Source organism: Cervus canadensis, chromosome 5 (assembly GCF_019320065.1).
Source record: "Cervus canadensis isolate Bull #8, Minnesota chromosome 5, ASM1932006v1, whole genome shotgun sequence".
In the NCBI taxonomy this organism is placed as follows: domain Eukaryota; kingdom Metazoa; phylum Chordata; class Mammalia; order Artiodactyla; family Cervidae; genus Cervus; species Cervus canadensis.
In genome coordinates this window covers 91531740-91553145 of record NC_057390.1, presented here as the reverse complement: position 1 = coordinate 91553145, position 21406 = coordinate 91531740, and the positions used below count along the sequence as shown (strand labels likewise).

Here is a 21406-nt window from a genome sequence, read left to right as displayed (position 1 = left end):
AAACTTACATAAGAAAGGTTCATAGAATAAACTATGTTTTATCTTCAATTGTGGAACCAATACATTTGCAGTTTTAGTCATTGTATTTTTCATTTCTAGAAGTCCCATTTTGATCTTTGATCTTTGTCCCAAAGATCTATTTGGTAATTTTTAAAACATTTTCATTATGAAATATTTAATAATAACTTTCTTAAGTAATAATAGTTTAGTGATCACCCTTTTATCTACCACCTATGCTCATTAACATTTTTTCTATATTTGCTTTGTGTTTTATTTAGCCATTTCAAAATTGCCATTCACTGTTTTTTAAGTTTTTATTTTGTATCCGGATATAATTGATTAGTAATGTTGTGATAGTTTCTGGTGAACAGTGAAGTGACTCAGCCAAACATATTCATGTATCCAACTATTCACTCTTAAACACTTCGGCTTGCATTTTGTAAGGAGAGTGACTTTCTCTTACTCATATACACAGCTTGAATAATATTTTATAGTCTCTTGTTCCTATCCATACTTTTAGTACTTCAGAATTTTTCTTTAAACATTTATATTGTGTTTCTGCTCAGTCTGTTAACTCTTATGTAATGCCTTCTGTGTTTTGTGATTGGGGGCTGTAACAACTCAGTGTTTGCAACTCTTGCGGGGGGGTGGTTAGAATTATTTGAGGCATATCGGTTCCTCCTGAGAGGGTTAGTTCGTTCCTGTCTGCTAACTGGGAGCAGTGTCAGCCCAGGAGGACTTTAAATTCTTGGTTTGAGTCTTTCTGATCCATCAGGTGGTATGAATTTGCTATGAAAATCTTACATGAATATGAATGCCAGGTTGTAGTTATTAAGTCTCAGAAAAAAAAAACATTTTGGACAGGCATTTTTCCTCATCAGGTGGGGAAGCTTTATTCTAATTTATGCTCACATATATGGGGTTTCCCTGGTGGCTTGGAAGATAAAGCGTCTGCTTGAAATGCAGGAGACCCAGGTTTAATCCCTGGGTCAGGAAGATCCCCTGGAGTAGGAAATGGCAACCTATTCCAGTATTCTTGCCTGGAGAATCCCACGGATGGAGGAGCCTGGTAGGCTGCAGTCCACAGGGTTGCAAAGAGTCAGACATGACTGAGCGACTTTGCTTATAGGGCTTTTGGGTTTCAGCTTTATTATACATTTTGATTGGGCTATCCTGTGTATCCAGCTGACCAAAAAAAGCAGACACTTAATATCACCTTACCTGGCAAATACCATCACTAAGTCAAAAATTGTGTTCTGTTTCCTTTTCGAGGTTTCCCTTTTCTTTTTATTTTTGGGCCTTTGTGAATTCCTTCAACACTTGCCAGCCTATTGGGTAAAATAAGTGTTTTATATTACATATGCTTTATATTTATCAAAATCTTCAGTTGTTTTATTTTAGGTGGTGGGTTAGGGTACATCGTGATCTGGCTGAAATAGAAGTCCTTTAGTAAAAGTTTTCACTGTGTTTTCTTAAACGCTGTGGGAAGAATACTTGTTACGGAAGGAAGAGAAAGATAAGAGATAACTTATATGTAAATATATGATCGTTCTTGATTTCATGAAAATGTTTATTCAAAGTATAATACAAGGCTCCCCCCTTCAAAAAAGGAACTTTAAGATATTTGGTTTTGGAGGAAATTATAGTAGGTAAGGGCTTCCCTGGTGGCTCAGAGGTTAAAGCCTGCAATGCGGGAGACCTGGGTTCGATCCCTGGGTTGGAAAGATCCCCTGGAGAAGGAAATGGCAACCCACTCCAGTATTTTTGCCTGGAGAATCCCGTGGATGGAGGAGCCTGGTGGGCTACAGTCCACAGGGTCACAAAGAGTCGGATACGACTCAGCGACTTCAAAAAAAAAAAAATAGTAGGTAAAGAATGTGATCTTTTGAGTCAGTCAGACCTGGGTTTCCACCTGAGTTGTCTCACTAGCTCTGTGACCTTTAGTAATTTCTTTAAGTTCTTAGCAGTTTATTTATCTGTAAAAGGGGGTGATGGCAGTTTTGAAGATCAAGAGATAATATATGTAGAGGGCTCAACCTCATGCCCGAGTAAATGTTAGCTTGTTTTAATTTTTGTTTCTCTCATTGCAGAAGTATTCATGGTGCTAATACAGAGTGTTAGATGTGAAACATCTCACATTCTACATGTAATCATGTGAAATGGAATATGGGGACCTGGGAGACACAGCCATAAAGGGAAAAACAAGAAAAGTACTTCAAGGTTAGAAGATGGGAGGAAAACAGTAAGCTTGGCAGGTGACCAGAGCCAAGGAGACCCTCTGGCTTCCCTCAGCTTTCCGAGAGCAGGGTCTCTTAAGGACGCTCTCTGCTCTGGATCTTTCTTTCGTGTTCTGTTCAGTTAGTTGTACATCCCTACTCCTTCGGGTGAGAGGGAGCTCTTACTCTGTGTCGCCCAATGGAAATGCCTAGGGTACTTTAGAAAAAGGAAACTTGTTCTCTTCTACAAGGGATCTCAAGGGTAGTCAAGGATTTTCATTCTCACAGTTCAGCAAGTAACCATTTGCTATCCCCAGAGTTCTGCAGGTACCTTAAAAGAGATATAGCTGCATTCTTCTGAACAGAAAATAATCAACAGGAATATTGAAATATATATATATACTATGCAGCATCAGCATATATTAGATTGTGTGAAGCTTTTAGATTTTTTTTTTCCTCCTCCCCTTGGTATGATTCAATCTAATTCTTATATAACTTTTTCATTAGACCCCACTGTGGAACATCAGAAATAGGAGGGAATTGTGTAGCCCACTTCTGTGTAACCTTTGACTCTATATCTTTGCATGCCCAAAGATAACAAAAGTGTGTCTTACTCATTCATTGTCTGTATTGTATTTCTCTTGGTACTACTGTTGTCACTTTGGTTTTTTAGTAGGGGAAATTGGCTTATTTGAAACGTTTGTCTTAATCCTCTATGGAAATATCAGTTTACAGGAAGGTTAAGGCAGCTCGTTTAGGTTCCTCTCATAGTGTCTGCTGCAATTGTCGGGAAGGAAGCCCCAGGGAAGCCCCAGAGCACAGGCTTTGGAAGAGCAGTGGCTGCGCAGAAGACACTGGAGATGCATTATCAGGTGCTGTCTGGAGAGCAGAAATTACGGTATGAAGGCAGAAATGCTGATGTCTCCACTTTCCCAACTTAGCACAAACATCTTCTTCATCTTTGGTCAATTTTGGTGCCATAGAGGCGGCTCCAAGAAGCCTTAAATGCAAGTGTGTAATTGTTTTTAGAATCCTGGCTTAAAAGCATGGTGTTGGGGGTTTTCTTGACTTGCATTGTTTTTTTTAAAGGAAAAGGATTCATAGCATCCCCGGTCAGTGCCATTTCCTTTTCTGCGATGACTTGTTCACTGTTACATCAAAGGATGTAGGAAGTAAGGAGGGCATACATAAATAGATAAATGAACAAACAAATAAATAAAAAGCTTTGCTGCCTTTGTCACATCTTAAAAAGGCTTGACTATAACATAATGGGAACAGAGCAGCTATTTGATTGCAACTTTAGGATTTTTCCTTGAAACTTTGAAGCATGTCTGACTTATTTCCTGTTTTAAATAACACTATGACATGGGAGAAGTACACCATAGTTGCAGTGGGACTTTTGAATGTAACATCATCCTGGTCAGGGTAGGTGCCGGCACGGAATACTCTCATCACAGTGCTTGCTTGCCCACTAACATGTCATGTCCATCCCTTGTGAGGCCCAGAAGATGATTTGTAAATTATTTACTTCTTGCCCCTGTACAGTGTTTTGTTTGTTTCTTTTTTTTAACCATCCTAACCATTTTTAAGTGTGCAATTGAGTGGTATTAAATGCATTCATAATGTTATATGATCATCACAACCATGTGTCTCCATAACGCTTTTCTTCTTATGAAGCTAAAACTTTATACACATTAAACACAACTCCCCATTCTTCCCTCCCCCTAGTCCATGGCAGCCACCATTCTACTTTCTATCTCTATGATTTTTACTACTCTAAGTATCTGCAAAATGGCTGTCTGAGGAGGCCTTACAAATAGCTGTGAAAAGAAGAGAAGCGAAAAGCAAAGGAGAAAAGGAAAAATATATCCATTTGAATGCAGAGTTCCAAAGAATAGCAAGGAGAGATAAGAAAGCCTTGCTCAGTGATCAGGGCAAAGAAATAGAGGAAGACAGTAAAATGGGAAAGACTAGAGATCTCTTCAAGAAAGTTAGAGATACCAAGGGAATATTTCATGAAAAGATGGGCACAATGAAGGAAAGAAATGGTATGGACCTAACAGAAGCAGAAGATATTAAGAAGAGGTGGCAAGAATATACAGAAGAACTATATAAAAAAGATCTTCATGACCCAGATAATCACGATGGCATGATCACTCACCTAGAGCCAGACATCCTGGAATGTGAAGTCAAGTGGGCCTTAGGAAGCATCACTACGAACAAAGCCAGTGGAGGTGATGGAATTCCAGTTGAGCTATTTCAAATCCTAAAAGATGATGCTGTGAAAGTGCTGCACTCAATATGCCAGCAAATTTGGAAAACTCAGCAGTGGCCACAGGACTGGAAAAGGTCAGTTTTCATTCCAATCCCAAAGAAAGGCAATGCCAAAGAATGCTCTAACTACTGCATAATTGCACTCATCTCACACGCTAGTAAAGTAATGCTCAAAATTATCCAAGCCAGGCTTCAGCAGTATGTGACCTGTGAACTTCCAGATGTTCAAGCTGGTTTTAGAAAAGGCAGAGGAACCAGAGATCAAATTGTCAACATCCATTGGATCATCGAAAAGCGACAGAGTTCCAGAAAACATCTATTTCTGCTTTATTGACTACGCCAAAGCCTTTGACTGTGTGGATCACAATAAACTGTGGAAAATTCTGAAAGAGATGGGAATACCAGACCACCTGACCTGCCTCTTGAGAAACCTATATGCAGGTCAGGAAGCAACAGTTAGAACTGGACATGGAACAACAGACTAATTCCAAATCGGGAAAGGAGTACGTCAAGGCTGTATATTGTCACGCTGCTCATTTAACTTAGGTGCAGAGGACATCATGAGAAATGCTGGGCTGGCTGAAGCACACGCTGGAATCAAGATTGCTGGGAGAAATATCAATAACCTCAGATATGCAGATGACACCACCCTTATGGCAGAAAGTGAAGAAGAACTAAAGAGCCTCTTGATGAAAGTGAAAGAGGAGAGTGAAAAAGTTGGCTTAAAGCTCAACATTCAGAGAACTAAGATCATGGCATCTGGTCCCATCACTTCATGGCAAATAGATGAGGAAACAGTGTCAGACTTTATTTTGGGGGGCTCCAAAATCACTGCAGATGGTGATTGCAGCCTTGAAATTAAAAGACGCTTACTCCTTGGAAGGAAAGTTATGACCAACCTAGATAGCATATTAGAAAGCAGAGACGTTACTTTGCCAACAAAGGTCCATCTAGTCAAGGCTATGGTTTTTCCAGTGGTCATGTACAGATGTGAGAGTTGGACTGTGAAGAAAGCTGAGTGCCAAAGAATTGATGCTTTTGAACTGTGGTTTTGGAGAAGACTCTTGAGAGTCCCTTGGACTGCAAGGAGATCCAACTAGTCCACCCTAAAGGAGATCAGTCCAGGGTGTTCATTGGAAGGACTGATGTTGAAGCTGAAACTCCAATACTTTGGCCACCTGATGCAAAAAGCTGACTCATTGGAAAAGACCCTGATGCTGGGAAAGATTGAAGGCGGGAGGAGAAGGGAACAACAGAAGATAAGATGGTTGGATGGCATCACCGACTCAGTGGACATGAGTTTGAGTAAACTCCAGGAGTTGGTGATGGACAGGGAGGCCTGGCGTGCTGCAGACCACAGGATCGCAAAGAGTCAGACACGACTGAGTGACTGAACTGACTGTCCGACTGACTGAAGAATCTCATGTAAGTAGAATCATACAGTCTTTTTGTGTCTGACTTATTTCATTTAGCATAAATAGCCTTGAGGTTCATCCATGTTATAGCATATTGTAGGGTTCCCTTATTTTTTAAAGCTTAATAACATCCCATTGTATGTGTATATCACATTTTGCTTATCCATTCATCTGTCAGTGGACACTTGCATTGCTTACACTCTTAGCTGTTGTAAATAATGCTGCTGTAACATGCGTGTACAGACATTTCGTCAAGACCCTGCTCTCCATTCTTTTGGGTGTACACCCAGAAGAGGAATTGCTGGATCATTTGGTAATTCTAATTTTTAAATTTTTGAAGAGCTTCCATATTGTTTTCTACAGTTGCTGTACCATTTTAGATTTTCACTAACAGTGCACAGGTTTACCAGTTTCTCCACATCTTGCCAACTCTTGCTATTTCTGGGTTTTTGTATTTTGTTTTGATAGCAGTCATTCTGATGAGCATGACTGGTATCTCGTCGTAGTTCTGATTTACATTTCCCTACTGATTAGTGATGTTGAGCATCTCTTCATGTGCTTATTGACATTAGTATATATAACTTTAGAGAAATATTTATTCCAGTCATTTGCCCACCCATACAGTTTTTTGAAAATTAAAAGAAGTAGCTTTGCAGGGTGGCCGTGCAATTATAAGCAACAAGTTAGAACTCAGGCTCTGGAGTTAGAAAGCTCCCATCTTCACCAGCCACATGATATCTTGGGCAACTTCATTTCTCCAAGCTTCCGTTTCATCTAAAATGAGAATAGTTGACTCTATCTCATTAAGTTGTTTGGGATTACATAAACTAATATTACAGATATCAAATATATGGTCTAGTATTTGATCTATAGTAAGTGTTTAATACATATTAGCTGCTGTATTGCTGGAATCATGAGCCAGTCACAAAAACACATTTTATATCTTTGTTGTCTTCCTGCATTGATAGGAGTATAATTCATTCCATTTTTGAAAATTTTCTGTTGGTTTTCCAGTTCATGCTACTTGTTGTCTCAGTCATTATAATGTTAGGTGAAACCATATGGAATTGAAAATCTTGTGGATCATCAGTGATTATCAGAATTTCATGTGATGTAACTTAATGTCATAGAAACTATTTGAGTGTCTAATATATGCCAGAGTATCTGGTATGCTATTTTATTCATTCTTCCCATATTCCCTATAAAGTGTATATTATTTTCTCTATTTGGGGCTGGGGAAACTAAGACTTAGAGAGGTGAACAGATTTGCTTGCGTTTACACAACTTTAAGTAGTTAAGCCGGAATTCAAACTCTGGTCTGCTAAATCCAAAATTCATTCATTTTCTTTCTAATTTCTGCCATCTGAGCAGTCTCATCCGAGACTATCTCTGAGACACCCCTCCCCTGTCTCTGTGCCCAGTAAAGCTGAGAGTTAGAGAAACTACACCAGTTCTTCTTAGTTGCCAGTGACTTGGGTTTTCCTCAGCGCAGTGAGCATCATGTTCTGTGTTCCTATACAATGTATGCCTTTGTCCGTCATTTTCACATTTGAAACACAGCATCTGCAGTGTTGGCTGCAGTCACCTAAGCTCTGCCTTCATCCCGTTTCTCACTGCTGTCACCATCTCCATCATTTGTTGAACTTCTCTTCTGGGCAGGGAATGTGCTAGGTGCTTTATCCACAGTATCTCAGTGTCCCTATAATTCTAGAGAGTAGGGGCTAAAATTGGAAGGAAACTGAGGCTAATGAAATTATATGATTTAGCTGAGGGTGCAGGTGTGTCTTGTTTCAGGGGCCTTGTCTTTTCTGCAGCACTACATGTCCTTCTCCCACTCTTAGAGAGGTTCTCACGGAAGGGGTATGAGGATAGCCTTTTCTGCAGAAAGTCTGCAGCCCACCTAGGTGTGATAGCCCAGCTAAATTTCTCCCTCTTTATTTCCCCACTCCTTTTCCCCTTAGAAAAAGTCCTAATCCTTTCCCTCTCCTCCTTTTCTTTTCCTTCCTCTTTCCTGCCCACCTTTCCTCCCCCTTTTCCTTGCTTGCTTTCTATCTTTTCTTTTTATTTTCATTCTATTCCTTTCCTTTTGTTTCCTCATTCCCTCCCTCCCTCTCCTCCTTCCTTTCTAATGAAGTTTAAATACCAAGATTAGGAAACTACTTAATGTATTTCCTAAAGGAAATTGGATTCTTTAGATATTCCCATTTGATTTTTTTTCTGACACTAAAAATTATCTCCCAAGTTTAATTTGCTTTCAGAGGAATTATCATCTTTTAAACTATACTACTAAAACAAGCTAGATTGAATTTCTATTAGTTTCAAAAAGGGTGACCTTCTTCTCAGACTTTGAATGGTATCTTTTAAATAATAGGATTTGGGAGTAATTGCTTAATATCTGAGTTCAAGGTAATGACCTAACATGTTTGAGTTCTAAGGAAAGCCTGTTTGCCCTTGCACCCTACTTACTCCTAAGCTAGATAACTGGGGCCAACTTTCTGAGTCACCTGATGAACTGTGTTGGTGAAACCTCTTCTCTTAGCAGCTGGAAGTTGTACTTTATTCCTTTGTTATTTCATTGTTTCCTTTAGGGTGAGGAAGAATAATTAAGGAGAACATCTTTTCTGAGCAGCTGGAATCAAATTCCAGCTGACCGCGGCACCTGTGAAGACGGCATCTCTGCCTCTGGGTGGCAGGGTGGGGTGCCAGCCGGGGCGCCTGCAACAGTGGGCTCCAAGGTGCAGACATGCGGCCATGCCACGCCAGCCCTGCCCTTCTGGGAGCTTCAGATGGCAGTAACACCAGTGGATGCAAAGTGTCTTGTTTGAGACTAATTAGAGGAATGATTTGTGAAACGGTGGCTATTTATTTAATTAATCACCAGCACAAAGCCATAAAACCCATATTTTAAAAATCCCTGTTAGTTTGCCATGTGGTTAATAGATTGGGGCACATTAAAAAGTGACATGGTGATGTATTAAAAACGTTCCACCTAAGGTTCCTTCAGGAAGGAGCGGAAGCTGTCTGCTTTCAGATGCTGAAGTGTAACCTGCCGGGATTTGACCTGTCTGAGGTTTTAATATTTGTAAAGGCATTTATCTTTTGAATAGCGTCTTCTTTAGGACATCTCCTTTTGGAATATTTCAAAATATAAAAATGTTTGTAGAGTAATTTTAAAATTAAAATTAATTTTGTTGCAGGTTCTCTTCACAATGAGGACCTGTATTTTCCCATTAAATTATACAGTGTTTACTAAGCATAACTGTATCTCTTATAACATAGGTCATTATTTTCTGTTTTTGGGTGGGAGAGTCATTTATTGAAATAGTAAATGCCATAGCATTTTTGTTACAGCTGTCAGAATTGCATTTGTTCTGCGTGTGTGTGTGTGTGTGTGTGTGTATGCACATAGTTTTTAATCAAATGGTCACAGAGATAGTTGCTATACTTGGTCAGTCTCAGGTCAGGTGAATTGTCATTTTTGGATAGTAAGAATAAAGATAGAATTAGATGACACTGGCATTCAAAATGAGAAGAAATGGCTTAGATTCTAACAAATGATAGTGGTTTTTACACATAGAAACTTCTAGTTGGTTTTCAGTGTACATAAATGTGTATATGTACAGGCCATCTTGCATTTTATTAATAACTATTTGATGCTAATCTTGGTATGGTTGTGATCCACTCTTTATTTTAAAGAAAAAAAATCATTCTGAATGATTGGTGTGTTCCTGCTAAACAGTCACTCCAAATTTTTTAAGAAAATACGTTGCTTAGGTGGATGCTTGTCAGGAAATTGTCCAGCCCTTAGGATTGTGTTTCTCCGCTGTGTTGTATAATTACCTGCTCGGTTAGAAGGGGAGCAGGAATAAAACATGAGTATGTTAATGCAGCCTGGAGCTGATGTGGTGGTAATGATTACAATGCAGATAAAGCATTTCTCATAACTGCCGTTGCCTACTGGAGCCTTTGAAACATCTGGACCTTTAATTGAAAAATAGTATGGTGCTGTGCAAGGCAGACATGCTAAGTGAAGTCACTAATTTAGAATACAAAAATATAATTGATAAAGTGCTTTATTTACATTGTATTTAAATATTCATACTTTGTTATGCTTTGTATAACAGGGAATTACTGGGTTAAATTTTCATGAACATAGACAGTTTAAATGAGATAAATTAAGTGAAAACCTTAATGGAATTTTACACTGGAACCAGAAAGCAGTTTGCTCCTGGAGGGTGTGTATGTTTGTTTCTACTGGGGTCTTCCTTTAGGAAAGCAAATAGGTTAAGGTCTTATTCTTTGGGTTTAGCATTTTAGAACTAACCATCAGTTGGTAACACCGTTGCATTTCATTCATGTTATCGGTATCATATACTGCTACTTAGTTTTTAAAAAATGAAACATTTCTTGGCATAATGGTAAATGGCTTTAATGGCAACATTATCGCCCAATAAACGGGAGCCTTCCCCACCTCTCCCCACCTCTCGGGGCAGGTTATCAGAGCTGCCCAGGAGAGCAGGCGAGCTGGTGAAGGGCGTGCAATTAACCTTTGTCCTGCATTCGCAGCAGGGGAACTGACCTAGCAGCCTTCCGAGGAAATCCAATTTAATTTAAAATGAATTTGAAAAGACAAATTAGCCATATCTATTTTAATAAGATAAAATCCCGATTCTCCCTGTGTCTGGTTTAGTTAGGACCTCAGAGGAGATTGGACTGACTGTGACTGAGGATGAACAGGAGGGAAATAACACCAGGTAGCTGAGGAAAAACCCTGGAGACCCTGGGACCCAGGCGGCTTGTCAGTTCCTGCGAGTGAGCAGGTCTCGAGCTGCCTGTGTCCGCAGAGAACTGCAACCTGAGACGGGCCTTTGTCTCGGCAGACCTTGGGCTTGTGTTGGAGCTTGTGCCACGTTGATGTCATAGGCAGCTTGCCTGCCTCTCCAAGGACCAAACTGTTATTTTCTTCCTTTGTCATTATCGATGCACATTTGGGTACTACCACCTGGGTAACCACATTTGGTGCAGTTGCACCTCACAATTACTGATGAGGCTCTTAACCCAAGAGTGAAGATTCTCTGGGGCCCATGAGTTGGTACTTGACCACAGCATTTTCAGAACTGAAGCAGAGGGGTCTGCCTCCTTTTCAGGGAGCTGGTGGTCCCTCGTGTTTATTCTCTGAAACACAGAGAGGGTTTATTGAGCCCCTTCTGTGTACCCAGCAGCAAGGAAGTCTGTAACTGTTTCTGCCTTGTGCCTGCACACAAGAGGGAACTGCTCTGGAAGCTGTTACCCTGGTGTCCCTCTCCAGGACCGCAGTCCCTGGCAGAGCTGCAAGTGCATGTGATGGGCAGAGAGGGAGGCAAGGAGTAATTCTGACCTTCCCAGCACTTCTCAGCCAGAGGGATGTTTCTGACTCAGACTGGGACCCTCAGTTCTGAAACAGTGGCCACAACACGAGCCAGCAGTCTCTGTGATCTTTCCTAGATATTCAGGCCTCCCCACGAGTTCTTCAGGACTGGAATTCACCAAGAGGGGAGGGTTTTAGGATGGACAGACCTGGGATAGAATCTTGATTCTCACCTCCACGCCCCCCATCACCCACTCCCAATTGAAAGATTTGGAACAGCCTGCCATGTTTCCCTGGTGATGCTAGTGATAAAGAATCCGACTGGCAGTGCAGGAGACGTAAGAGACATGGGTTTGATCCCTGGGTTGGGAAGATCCCCTGGAGGAGGGCTGGCAGCCCACTCCAGTATTCTTGCCTAGAGAATCCCATGGACAGAGGAGCCTGGCAGGCTATGGTCCATAGGGTTACAGAGATTCAGACACAACTGAAGTGACTTCAGTTCAGTTCATTTCAGTCACTCAGTCGTGTCTGACTCTTTGCGACCCCATGAACCGCAGCACACCAGGCCTCCCTGTCCATCACCAACTCCCGGAGTCTACCCAAACCCATGTCCGTTGAGTCAGTGATGCCATCTAACCATCTCATCCTATGTCGTCCCCTTCTCCTCCTGCCTTCAATCTTCCAACATCAGGGTCTTTTCTAATGAGTCAGTTCTTCACATCAGGTGGCCAAAATACTGGAGTTTCAGCTTTAACATCAGTCCTTCCAATGAACACCCTTAGCACGCACCTAATGAACCTCTCACTCCTCAGTTTTAACAAGCAGTGAGCAGTCCTCATAGGAGTGTTGGGCATGTTAGATAAGATAATTCATGAGAAATAATTGGACCCTGGTTTGTTGTTGTTTAGTCGCCAAGTCATGTCCAACTCTTTGGCAGCCCCAAGTACTGCAGCCTGCCAAGCTCATCTGTCCAGGGTATTTCTCAGGCAAGAATACTGGAGTGGGTTGTCTTTTCCTTCTCCAGGGGTATCCCTGAATTTCCCAACCCAGGGATCGAACTCGTGTCTCCTGCATTGGCAGGAGGGTTCTTTACCACTGAGCCACCAGGGAAGCCCTTGAATCCTGGTCAGTTCAGTTCAGTTCAGTCGCTCAGTCATGTCCGACTCTTTGCGACCCCATGAACCACAGCACGCCAGGCCTCCCTGTCCATCACCAATTCCTGGAGTTTACTCAAATTCATGTCCATTGAGTTGGTAATGCCATCCAACCATCTCATCTTCTGTTGTACCTTTCTCCTCCCACCTTCAATTTTTCCCAGCATCAGGGTCTTTTCAGATGAGTCAGTTCTTCTCATCAGGTGGCCAAAGTATTGGACTTTGAGCTTCAGCATCAGTCCTTCCAGTGAGTATTCAGGACTGATTTCCTTTTCGATGGACTGGTTGAATCTCCTTGCTATCTAGGGACTCTTAACAGTCTTCTCCAACACCACAGTTCAAAAGGATCAGTTCTTCAGTGCTCAGCTTTCTTTATAGTCCATCTCTCACATTTGTACACGACTACTGGAAAAACCATAGCTTTGGCTAGATGGGCCTTTGTTGACAAAGTAATGTCTCTGCTTTTTAATATGCTGTCTAGGTTGGTCATAACTTTTCTTCCAAGGAGCAACTGTCTTTTAATTTCATGGCTGCAGTCACCATCTGCAGTGATCTGGGGGGCTCTCCCAAAATAAAGTCTCTCACTGTTTCCACTGTTTGCCCATCTATTTGCCATGAAGTGATGGGACCAGATACTATGATTTTAGTTTTCTGAATGTTGAGTTTTAAGCCAACTTTTTCACTTTCTTCTTTCATTTTCATCAAGAGGCTCTTTAGTTCTTCTTCTCTTTCTGCCATAAGGGTGGTGTCATCTGCATATCTGAGGTTATTGATATTTCTCCTAGCAGTCTTGATTACATCTTGTGCTTCATCCAGCCCAGTATTTCTCATGATGTACTCTGCATATAAGTTAAATGAGCAGCGTGACAATATACAGCCTTGATGTACTCCTTTCCCTATTTGGAACCGGTTTGTTGTTCCATGTCCACTTCTGAGTGGACCTCCATACAGGTCCAGTATGCTTCCTGACCTGCACAGAGATTCCTCAAGAGGCAGGTCAGATGGTCTGGTATTCCCATCTCTTGAAGAATTTTCCACAGTTTATTGTGATCCACACAGTCAGTAAAGCAGAAGTAGATGTTTTTCTGGAACTCTCTCACTTTTTTAATGATCCAGTGGATGCTGGCAGTTGGATCGCTGGTTCCTCTGCCTTTTCTAAATCCAACTTGAACATCTGGAGGTTCATGGTTCATGTACTGTTGAAGCCTGGCTTGGAGAATTTTGAACATTACTTTGCTAGCATGTGAGATGAGTGCAATCGTGCAGTAGTCTGAGCATTCTTTGGCATTACCTTTCTTTGAGATTGGAATGAAAACTGACCTTTTCCAGTCCTGTGGCCACTGCTGAGTTTTCCAAATTTGCTGGCATATTGAGTGCAGCACTTTCACAGCATCATCTTTTAGGATTTGAAAGAGCTCAACTGGAGTTCCATCACCTCCACTGGCTTTGTTCGTAGTGATGCTTCCTAAGGCCCACTTGACTTCACATTCCAGGATGTCTGGCTCTAGGTGAATGATCACACCATCATGATTATCTGGGTCATGAAGATCTTTTTTATATAGTTTTTCTGTGTATTTTTGCCACCTCTTCTTAATATATTCTGCTTCTGTTAGATCTATACCATTTCTTTCCTTTATTGTGCCCATCTTTGCATGAAATATTCCCTTGGTATCTCTAATTTTCTTAAGATCTCTAGTCTCGTTCTTTTTCTTGCTCCTGTTTTATTTCAACATGTACTTGCAAACTGTTAGATGCAGACTTTCTCAATTGGCTCTTTGCAGTTGTACCATTTTCATAATGTAAAAAAAAAACATGTATTTTCTGCTGCAGACAACCATCTTTCTCTGTCACCAGAGGTGTAGACTTTTTGTGTGGCCTTTGCCTGTTGAGAATAACACCTCTCCCAGTTATTTCACATGTGTGTTTTGAGGATGAAAGTGAATTTTGTAATTGGAGAAATACAAAGCTATTTATTTCCATTTTGTCTGATGTTTTTACATTGTTTGCTAGGAGGTGCATCAGGGGCTTGAATTAATTATAATTACTGAAGAGACATACACTGATTGAGCAAATAAAGTAGTAAGCCCATTTGTGCCAAGGCCATCTAATTAAATTCTTACTTTGGATAAGCTAGATGTGCATGAAAGATTAATTTTAAGAGGTTTTTATGACTTACTAAATTATGATTCAGTGAAATTTTTGAATTATATCATTAAGGAACATTGAGTCTTAAAGTGATAAAGCAGTCATGAACCTACTGCAGTATAGGAATTTGTGGGTTTTAAAAAGCTATTCAAAATTAAGGACATAGCCTAGCCTTTAATTTGTATTTTTCAAAGAATCTTTTACTTAATGGTAAAGTCAGTTTATTTATTTATTTACTTACTCAGTTGCACTGCACAGCCTGCAAAACCTCAGTTCCCTGACCAGGGATTGAACTGTGCCACCTGAATTGGAAGCATGGAGTCTTAACCACTGGACTGCCAGGAAAGTCCCTTAAGTTGTATGTTGACATTTAAAATTTTTGAAACATTTAACCAACTGAAACCCTGCAAGAAATGAATATGATAGGTGCACCTGAATTATCTCCTTCAGTATTTATACAATGTTATATTCTCCAAATACTTCACTATGTCTGGAATTAAATTGTCCTTGGGGTACTTGGAGGGTTGTACCAAATTTTCCATATAATTTAGGAGGGTGATAATGGCTCTACTGTAACCTTTTCTAGAGATACATCATCTAGTAATGGAGCCAAGTATACATTCTCCATTGAGTTTTAATTTTAAAAGTTGATATTAAATCTTAAAAAGACTCATTATATATGATAATTGATAGAGTTTAAAACATGTAACTCTTCTTTATGGTTTTTAAAAAACCTATTTTTACTTTTAAAGCATATTGATTTTATTATATAAATGATTTAAAAATGAAGAGGTCCCTAAACTTACCCTAGGTGATGGGACTTAGTTCATGCAAATTACCTCTCCCTGATAATATCATCATTATAGAACCCATTGTTTGTATAATTAAATGCAAAGTGCTGTGTAACATTAATGATCTAAAGAATCCCACAATGGCTATGAAAATTCAAAGTGGACACTTTACATCCCATTATGCTTTAAGATGACTGGATTGTGCTTGTGAGAGCACCTCCTGGTACAGGCTGTAACCATCCTGAGGCTGAATGAGGAAAGAATTCTGTGGCTCTTCTCTCATAAATACTGATCTTTCCCTGTTGTCTCCACTACTCAACCTGGTGTGAAGGGACTTTTTGTTGAAAATCTGCCTGATCTGAGCAACAGTGTAAGTAATAATATAAGGATTAATTGACATTGTGTAACAATTTGCAGTTCACAGAGAACTTCAACATGCTTTATTTTTGCTTTGTCCAGTGAATCTTTTGAGATAGAAGTCTCATCTGTGTTTCATGGCTGAGGAAATTGACTTTCAGAGAGGTTATGGGCTTGCCCAAAGTTACACTGCTCAAGGCTGGCAGGGCCAGGTCCAGGTCAGTTCTGTAGACTCTGCAAAGAGGTCCCTAGTGAACATAATCCATGATAGGGAAAACTGGTAGCATCAGGAACTGCTTTCTGAATTTAAGACTGAGTAAATGGTTGTTATTCCAGATTCAGTATGGGTAGACTTTCTTTTTTTTTCCTCTTCATTCCCCTGTCACCCCTTTCCACCATTTTGTAAAATTTCTCACTGGTATTGAAACATGAATGATAGCTGGTCTTTCAGTTGATGTCTTAAAAAAAGAATTATTCAAGGCTGTTACTCAAATTTCACGTGATAACGGTTTGAAACTGTAGCTCTAGGCATTTTTTTTTTCAAAAGTGGAAAAATACCGTCAGAGTATCAAAACAAGGAAGAATTGTTTTAAATAGAGAAAATCTTTACTTGTGAGCAACAATATCTTTTCTTGTTTTAGGTCCAGGATTGTAATCAAGTACGACTTTCTGCAACTACATGGGCTATAGCCCACCAGACTCCTCTGTCCATGGAATTCTCCAGGCAAGAATACTGGACTGGGTTGCCATTCCCTTCTCCAGGGGATCTTCCTAACCCAGGGATTGAACCCAGGTTTCCTGCATTGCAAGCAGATTCTTTACCATCTGAGCCACCAGGGAAGCTACATATTTATCATAGATGTTATAGAAAGAAAATTTAAGAAAATGATCAGCCTAAGAAAAAATAATGGAAATAACACTTTCTATGCTGTCTTGTACTCTTTAAAAGGGTTATATATAGTCTGGCTCATTCCACAGTGTTTAGTAGCTGAGTTATTTTATTGGAGGTTCTCATATATATATGAAGGGGTGTCTGTGGAAATGGACTCGGGTGGCACTAGTGGTAAAGAACCCACCTGCCAGTGCCAGAGACATGAGAGATGTGGGTTCGATCCCTGGGTCTGGAAGGTCCCTCGGAGGGAGCATGGCAGCCCACTCCAGTATTCTTGCCTGGAGAAGCCCATGGACAGAGGGGCTTGATGGACTGCAGTCCATAGTGTAGCAAAGAGCTGGACATGACTGAAGTGACTTGGCACTATGGAAGTGGAGGTGAAGTTTTTCCAGTTTCCTGAGGTCTGGAACTAATATCAGTGAGTAAAAGCTGCAGAGAAAATGTCCCTCAATGAAATGAAATGTTTTAGCATCAAAACTGTTTACCTGCAGACTTCAGAGGGTGGCAGGGACTTCATCAGTGGAAGGTGTTCAGGACAGCTCGTAGGACAACCATTTGGTGAAAATGTTTTAAAGGGGATGACCCTTAAATTCCTTGTAGTTTTAAAAGTCTATGAATGGCAATGAAGGTTTTTTTTTAAGTCTCTGAATTTAAAACTAGGGGAGAAAAAGCTTAATGAAGAAACAACATTTGCTGAGCATTTACTGTAGACTGGGCACAGTGATAAGTGCTTTGCATTCATAGTCTGATTGAATCCTTTGAACAATTCCATGAAGAGGTACTTTTATAATACACTGTGTCTGTGTGGAAATAGTGACCCAGATAGGTTAAATAAAATTGTCCAAGGACACACAGTAAGTGAGAATTGAACCTAGGTCTTTCTGATTCCACAGCTTACACTTTTAATCTCCATGCTGCAATGCCTCACTAGCTCCTATTAATAGAATAAGGATCCTGGAGGTTCCCAGATCAGAACTTGACCTTGTAAAAGAGAGAGTGACAGTTGACGTTCTTAATAATAAAAGCTTAATGTAACCAAGGTTGGTGATTCAGAGGAAATTAATGAGATTTTGTCAATTTTATTTTAAACTTAACTTGTCAGAAAATACAGTGTCCAGTGACAAACTGTAGGAATGTTTTTGACAAATGAACTCGACTACAGGTGCCAGATCAGGGAAATGTTAATTTAATAGCCTTTAAGCATTCCAGATTTATTGAGGGTTAAGATAGCACTACAGAGCCAAGCCCCTGGTTCTGAATGGATTTGTCATAGAATTTTATACAAAATCTATTCAGAAGTTAAGTGCCACTATTTTGAATGTAAAAAAGTGAGTTCTTTCCACGAGCTCATAAAGCCAGCATTTGTTAAGAGCAGAATGCTTCAGTCTGGGGTTTTTGTTTCCTCTTCACATAGACCCCTGTTTAATTTCTTGTAGTTGATTAAACTTGGCTTACGCCAGAGATAGGCTCAATTTTGTTTAAAATCCTTTCTGTGATCAAATGAAGTCCCTTAAGCATCATCAGTGTAATGATAATCTGACACCCCTCTCCCAAGTCTGGTATCATGTTATTAAGGGCTAGGCTGTTGGTAGGGCTTCCCTGGTGGCTCAGATGGTAAAGAATCCACCCACAATGCAGGAGACCTGGGTTCGATCCCTGGGTTGGAAAGGTCCCCTGGAGGAGGACATGGCAACCCACTCCAGTATTCTTGCCTGGAAAATCCCCATGGACAGAGGAGCCTGGTGGGCTACAGTCCATGGATTCTCAAAGAATCCGACATGACTGAGTGGCTTAAGCACAGGCTGTTGGTAGACTATAGCATCCCTTGGTCCTTGTTGAGGGAGTTAGGGAAGAAGGTGCTAGTAGAATGGAACTGCAGCCTTTGCTTTTAAGAGAGTTTTAACTTTTGAAGGCCACAAATAATCCTTTTATCAATTTGCATCATTACATTGTCTGGATACACTGATATATTTATTTCTACATTAAAATTACATACAGTGATCTGCTTGTGCAGTTGTGACTAACGGAATAATATTGCCTGCTTTTTGTCTCTTTAATTCTAGAAGCCAAGCTGTCCATCCTTTCTCTGTTCCTTTCTGTTGACAGAGAAATTGAACACTTAGCAACAGTTTTGAGGTCTGATATTCAATTTATTATTGATAAGCCTTGATGTTAAGTAGTGCTGCTAACTGAACCTTCTGTCCTTAAGACTTAATTCAGCTAATTCAATTGATATAATGTTTCTTAATTCAAGATGATTTTTAACTGAATGCTATCTATTGTTCTTGCTTCCTCTAATTTGGAAACTACAGGTACATAATTTTGAAATTAACTTTATGATAGGCAGCAAAATGTATATTATTTTAATTAATGGGATCAGATGGGGAAAAATCTGGAATAGATATAATATTTTAATTCATCATGATGTTCAAATTCTGTATATTTCATTTCTATACCCATTCATATTCCACGTATAGAAGTTATTTTAAATTTTTTAAGTCTTTACATTTTATGAACTAATGATTAATTGGATGACATACAGTTCATAATACTGATATTTCATGATTGGCATAAAGACACTTTTTTAAAATGTGAGCTTTTGCAATATATATCACAAGCCACAAAGCTTTCATACTCTTTGTCCTAGTAATCTACTCCTTAGCATATGAGTACAAACATTTATATAAGGGAATGTTGCTGAGAATAGTATTCGTAATAGTGAAATATTAGGAATAACATCTATTTAATAACAGAGGAATAGGTTAATAGTACCTTTATGAAAGTGAAAATGTTAGTTGCTCAGTCATGTCTGACTCTTCACAACCCCATGGACTGTAGCCCACCAGGCTGCTCTGTTCATGGGGATTTTCCAGGCAATAATATTGGAGTGGGTAGCTATTCCTGACCCAGGGATTGAACTTGGGTCTCCTACATTGGAGACAGATTGTTTTCTGTTTGGCCCACCAGTACCTTTATATACTATAATATAATGCAGGTGTTTAAAAATCATGTGTTAATAGAATGTTAATCCTCACTCCATCAATATGTGTAACTATTAATAACTACTATATACCCACCCTTGTTAGGTGCTGGGGATATTTTAGAGAAGAAAGAGGGCTCCTAAAGAATGGCCTGGGAAGTAGAAGAGGTATAGGTGGTTTACCTGGGACAGGAGAGGAGTGGGAGGAGTGGCAGGTCCATTCTGAAAGCCAGTCTGAGGACTTCTTTCAATTCAGTGAGCCAGTACCACACCCCTGCTGTAGTCTTTGCCCTAGGAGAATATAAAATGGGTGAGACACAGTTTTCTCCATTATATAATGGACCACATTACGTGAGAGACTGGGAAAGGAGGTGGTAATGGTAGGTAGAAAAAATGAAACCATAAGGCTACGCAAGTCAGATTGCTAAAAGGCAGAGAAGAGGAAATTAATTTGGATTTCCACCTTCTAGGAAAAGGAGGCATTTAAAGGACAGAAGAGGTGCACTTCTTGTTTAATGGCTATGTGTCAGGCATGTTATATATTCATTTTATTTCCTTTTCTAAGCAGGGGAATGGAGGTTCTGAGGAGTTCAGTTACCTGCCCAAAGAATGGTCTAGCAGCTAAGAAAGCAGCAGAGCCTGGAATCAAACCTGGATCTGGCTGAGCACGAATCTGTGCTCTTAACCTCTCTTCAGTATACTTTAGCAATGATACATTGGGACCAGAGTGTGAGGGTGTTAACTGCCATGCTAAAGAGCTAGAATGCTAACACTGGGGAGAGCCATCGTTTATTTCTGTGTGCTAGGCATGGTCAGTGATTAGAGAAAAATCACTTCAGTAGCAGTAAGAAAATAAAGATTTGGAGAGAGGAGAGATTTTTAGAGACAGGGAGATAAGAGACTGCTGTAGTGGTCTTGCTGAGAAATGATGAAGCTTAAACTAGGGCAGAAAGATTTGAGAGATATTTCAGAGACATTTGAAAGGAGTTAAGGTTCTTAGCTTGAGTGATGGCTCTGTGTAGTAGCTCTTTTTCTCTCCTCTTTGGTCATTTAATTAAAAATAATACCATGCTTAGTTTAAAAAATGCAGAAAAATATAAAGCAGAAAATTTAAATTAAACACTCAAAATCCCATGTCTCAGGAAGAATTCATACTCACTTTTTTGTATATTGGTATAGAAAGTATTGAAATACAGTAAGTGTCTTTTCCTTGGGTTAACGGCTCTATTGAATGGAAGGGTAAATTTTTTTTTTTTTTTTAATCTAGGAGGCTTTTTTGAACTGTCTTTAGTCTACATCACTTCTGAGCTGTCATAGTAGCCTGTACTTTCCCTCTTAAAGCTCTTCACACATTGTACAGTATAGATCTTCAGCAGACCATGAATTTGATGAAGATCTGCACTGTGTCTTAACTTTGTCTTCAGAGCCCAATATGGTGTTCCAGTGGGTGTTTGTTGAATGCATGAGAGACTGGGAAGGGTAGAGCTAAACCAGTTTCCCCTGTCTCTGTTGTGACCCTTTCCTTGTGTTCTAATTATGCCTCCATTTCCCCACTTCTGTATTGTGAAACACATAAATTGCCACACAGTGAAACTGTATGATATGATCTTTGTTTATTGCTCGCTAGTTGCTTTTTAATAGTTAGATGTTAGCTCTTTGGAATATTGCTTGCCTTGATGTGTGATGAATACTTTTAATCCTTTGGTCACCTTTCTTTTTTTTAAATAAGTTAATTACTTTCTATTATGTTGATGGATTGTTTCATGTTTTAGATGATTCTCTCTAAATATTGCAACACAGGGACTGTTAGATAGAGCTAACTGCCACCACCTTGA

General features: G+C 39.9%; 1 protein-coding gene across 10 annotated transcripts in view; it reads left to right on the top strand.

Annotated features, from left to right (window-relative positions):
* The window catches only part of MAPKAP1 (MAPK associated protein 1), a 227890-nt gene that overhangs the window by 81041 nt on the left and 125443 nt on the right, over positions 1-21406 (top strand). Inside the window, exon 1 of one of the 10 annotated variants that reach the window (XM_043469571.1) lies at positions 16888-17009. The exons of the other annotated variants lie outside the window; for them this stretch is intronic. The gene's annotated coding sequence lies outside the window, so the exon portion shown is untranslated. Of the gene's footprint in view, positions 1-16887; positions 17010-21406 lie in introns of those variants that run through there. 10 annotated transcript variants of the gene reach the window in all.